A 4,897-nucleotide genomic window follows, 5' to 3' on the forward strand; every position below is an offset into this window, starting at 1 on the left:
CGCAGGGGGCGCCAGCCGCCCGGCCTCCTTAGCTTAGGCCCCTCCCACCGGCAGCAGCTGCGCCCAACCGGCTGCAAGCCAAAGCCGAGCGCCAGCACCTGCGGGCAGAGGCAAGGGGCAGCTCTCTCTCGGGAGGGAGGGAGGGACGGGGACGCGCGCGCACACACGCCTGCCTGCCTGCCTGCCGAAAAAAAAGAAAGAAAAGGTGGATATACTAAGTTTTTTGGAGGGAAAACGCCCAGCTGTCGAAAGGGGCCCGCCTGCAGGGACGGGGACGGACACGCACGCAAGCAAGCAAGCAAGCAAGCAAGCAAGCAAGCAAGCCACGCCTGCCTCCCTGGGAAAAGGCTGAAAAACCTAAGTTTTTTGGAGGGAAAACGCACGGGAGCCGAAAAGGGGGCCGGCCTGCTTGCCCAGAGAGTCGAGACGCGGGAAAGCGCACAGAGGGAGCACGGGAACCGAGAGGGCGAGAGAGAGACAGAACACAGAGACACACAGATGGGGGACGAGGGACGAGACCCGAGAAGAAGGAGCTCCAGTCCACTTCGCTTGCTTGCTCGCTCGCTCGCTAGCTAGCTAGCTACCTAGCTACCTACGTCTGTCTTTTCACCGCTGAGAGAAGGTGGTGCACCGCTCCCGGAGGCGCTGCAATACCGGGCCGATGCGTGGAGAGGACGGAGCAAGCTCCTGATCCAGCTCCCTGTTCCAAAAATCCGTTTAATATGTGGTCCCCCGATGGGGGACGTATCAGATATTAAACTGATAAGAACAGATTTTTTTTTTTTTTTTTTTTTTTTTATTAAAACAAATCATAACAAGTCATACACTGAATCACAATCGACAACAAAAAACCATCAGTTAGACAACCTAGGGTAACAGACTAACAAAATCAAATCATCACATTATACAAAGAAACTTTCCCAGATTTAACAGAAAAAATTACATAGCAAACACAAAGTCTTGACACATTCATACTTAGGTACAGTTGTTCATCACTTCCCACCCCCGTCACTCTGCTATCCGATATACATCTCATTTCCATAGCTCCACCCCTTATGCAAACTACCCATTTAAGCCCCACATTTACTCTTTCTTATTTCTACTTTAAACCCCTAACACAAACAAATCTTTCCATCTTTCTTTTGCCGCAGAAAATCCCCACTTCCTTATGTCCCACTTCACCCGGTTCCCAATGTCATGTCTCACTCTCCATACCACAGCTCCCACTGACCCTTGCACCCCATGTTTCACTAAATTACTTCTGTCTTGCCACACATACAATTTCACCAAACTAATCAACAACCACACCAAAAACTTCTCATTCCACTTCTTTACCCCGGCCAAACCTTTTATCACCATCTCGTAGCTTAGCCGTTCCTGTGAAAAAAAAGATGGCACCCACCCTGTGCACTCCCTCCACACCTGCTGTGTAAAGTCACATTCCCAAAAAACATGTTTAACTGTTTCCTCCCTGGTACACATCAAACGGGGACATTCTTTCTGTCTGGATAAGCCATGTTTATTCAGAACCTCCCTCACCGCCAGCCTACCCCATACACACAACCAGTTCAGATCACACATCCTGTTGTCCAAGGGCTTGGGTTGTATGCGTGTCCAGGTTCCGCGGGACACTCCCACCACTGCTGCACTGTTGTCCTCTCTCAGCTCCTTGTACATTGCCCGGTGGCTAAGGGAAGTTAACCCTGCCTTTACCGCCTGATGATTCCTCAGCCAATGCACCGCGTGCCGATAGTGCCACGGTAGTCGCTCTGCTTTTGGCGTAGTATTTGTCCACTGTACCAGGTGTTTCATTACAGGGGCGAACCACAGATGAACAAAAAACTTGCAGAAATGCGCCGGATTGCCATGCAGGACTTCACAAAGGCTGGAGACAAAAGCACAGTCAATCTTCAAAGGTAAGTCTGGGACCCCCCTCCCTCCTTCCTCCACTGACCTGTACATATCTGTGCGCCTGATGTATTCATATTTTTGCCCCCACATGAAAGCAAAAACCGTGCGTACTAGTTCCTTCCGCAACCTGGCCGGCATAGGATAAACCACTGCCAGGTGGAAAAGCAGCGGCATTACCTCAACTTTCAAAACCAATACCTTCCCAAGAAAAGACAGAGACCTATGCTGCCACAATCCCAGCTTTGTGTTCACTTTCTTTATTTTCTCCTCCCAGTTCAGCCGGGCGGCACCTTCAGAGTGGAACTGGACTCCGAGGATCTTGACTGGGGACTGCAACACTGAGAGCCCTCCAATCTCGTCCTTTTTCTCTCTCCAGGTACCCCAGTACTTGATCGTGCTCTTACTCTTGTTTAGCCTTGCCCCCGTACCGACCTCAAATTCCTGAGCAATGCTGAGTACACGGTGCAGACTCTCCTCTGAGCTCAAGAACAGGGTGATGTCATCTGCGTATGCAATGGCCTTCACCTGCCTTCCTTTGCTTCCCGGCACCATGACGCCTCTCACTCCTGGGTCTTCCCGGATCCTGTCCAAAAAAGGCTCCAAATACAAAATATAAAGCAGAGGGGACAGGGGGCACCCCTGTCGCACACCACAGGAAACGGGGATTCCTCCACCTACCGCACCATTAATGCGCACTCTTGTCTCCACCGACCTGTACAGTGTTCTTATCCACTCAATGAACTTCGCGCTTACTCCCATCTTTGCTAGAATCTCCCATAAGACTGCATGATGGACTCTGTCAAACGCCTTGTTTTGGTCGAGATTGACTAGCATCAAAGGAAGCTTTCTGTCGTCCACCCACTCCACCACATCTCTCACAAGTTGTAAATTCCAAGAGATCTTCCTCCCAGCCACTGCACAAGTCTGATCTTCACTTACCAAGTGCGGCATGATGTCTCTTAGCCTCCTCACCAAGACTCTTGCGAGGATCTTATAGTCCGTGCATAACAATTGGATAGGCCTCCAGTTGTCCAGCTCAGACTTTTCCCCCTTCTTCTTATATATCAGGGCCAAGATCCCGGTCTTCATGGAAGGTCCCAACTCCCCGATCTCTAAGATTTCGGTAAAAACCTGTAGTAGAAAGGGCTCCACCTGTTCCCAAAAAACATCATAAAAATCGGTAGGCAAGCCATCCACACCGGGTGCAGTACCTTTACGCAGGCCTCTCATGGCCTCTCTTATTTCCCCAGCTGTTATGGGGGCCGTCAAACCAGCATCATCCTGGATCTTGTTTTGCACTCTGGCCATCAACCTGCTCCGCACTTCTCCATCCACCTGTTTTTCTGCAAAAAGAGCTCCGTAATAGTTCATAGCACATTCCAACATCTCGTCAGTGCTTTCCGCCACATCCCCGTTTCCACTCACCAGCTTCTCCATCCAGGTTTCCTCCTGCTGTGTTCTCACTGAGCTAAAAAACTGAGATGAGCATTGTTCTTCCCCCTCCAGCTGGGTACCTCTAAGCCGAAACAGATACTCCTTGGCTCTTCGCAGCCATTTTGCCCGGAGCAAAGCTTTCACCCTAGTGACGGCTTCCACATTAAAATCCCGCCCTTGGTTAGCTTCAGTGTAAAGCCTCTCTAGCTCCCTTTGGAGGCCAGTCAGTTCTTCCCTCTCACTCTGTCGGCGCGCTGCGCAGTAGGTCTTAGTGATCTTGGCAATTATTCGCTTACAAGTCTCCCACCACTCTGTTGCCGTCGCAAACCTTTGCCGCATCTCCGCAAAGTGTTTGAGCAGGCGAATAACACTGGCCTGATACTCCTTATCCTCTAGCACCATTCGGTTTAGCCTCCAATATCTCGTCTGAAAGCCCGCTTTCCCAGCATTAAAAGTCACAAACAAACAGGCGTGGTCTGAAAACCATAAGGGTACTACTGCCTTTTCCCTTATGTCCAAAACTAGATTATGAAAAATATAATCCAAACGTCTTCGTATTCCACGGCTGTTGTCCCAAGTGTAATGGTTTAGGTCTTTAAACCCGTCTTTTAGCTTAAACCCATTTATAATCTTCCCTAGTGCAGCATTCCCTTCCCCTTGTGTGTCCGTCAGATCAGTGTTAAAATCCCCAACTAACAACACGCCTCTATTTGTAAAAAGCGCGGGTTCCAAGTCTTTCAGAAAATCACTTTGCATCCTCCTGTCTGCAGGCGCATACACTCCAATCACTCTTAAAGGCACATCCCTCCACCGCCCATCTACTACCAGCAATCTGCCAGGAACTATTGATCTAACATCCTGTGGCATGAAATCTCTAGTACCACAAAGTATACCTATTCCGGAGGAATGGACTCCTCCTATGCTCCACCAAGATCTTCCGCCACTCCACTCCTTCCGGAATTGATCTGCGTCCTTGTGTCCAGCTAAATGTACTTCCTGCAATACACAAATATCAAACCGCCGCGCCTTTACCTCATCGAAGACAGCTGTCCTTTTTTCTTTATTTTTCAGTCCTCTCACATTGATAGTTGCAACAGTGAGGGTCATGGCATGTCGCTAGAGCTCTCACTGTCCATCCCGTCCTCTGAGAGCCCTGTCGAGGGGCTGATCGTCCCAATAAGACTGGCCGCCCTCTCCGGTTCCACATACCCCCTCTCGTTGAAATCTCCTACCTCCATCTCCACATCCATTCCTTCTGCCCGGCCCGGTGTGTCGGGTAGGCATGAGGCACATGGACTCTCGTCCCCCTGCAGACCAGCCATTACGGAGAACGGGTTGCAAGACCCAGTCGCCCGCACCGGCTGCCCCGGCGGCAAAGACCCCTCCATGTCCTCCGATCCTCCCGGATCTTCCTGGCGATGCTCCAGGACCTCCTGGCCGCCTTCTCCTTCTCCTTGACTCCGCTCGCCTCCTTCTGCCACCCCAGCACCTGCTTTAATTTTGGCCTTCTTACCTTCGGACGAAACTTGTTCGTCATTGTCCCCTCGGTGCC

At 50.8% G+C, this 4,897-nt stretch overlaps 1 non-coding gene across 1 annotated transcript; it reads right to left on the reverse strand.

The window, feature by feature from the left end:
- Window positions 1-620: 620 nt before the first annotated feature.
- Window positions 621-810, reverse strand: LOC148647837 (U2 spliceosomal RNA). The gene has a single exon (XR_015927049.1). It is a non-coding gene; the product is annotated as a U2 spliceosomal RNA (small nuclear RNA).
- Window positions 811-4,897: the final 4,087 nt, after the last annotated feature.

Source organism: Lepisosteus platostomus, chromosome 15 (genome assembly GCF_059453375.1).
Source record: "Lepisosteus platostomus isolate fLepPlt1 chromosome 15, fLepPlt1.hap1, whole genome shotgun sequence".
Lineage (NCBI taxonomy): Eukaryota > Metazoa > Chordata > Actinopteri > Semionotiformes > Lepisosteidae > Lepisosteus > Lepisosteus platostomus.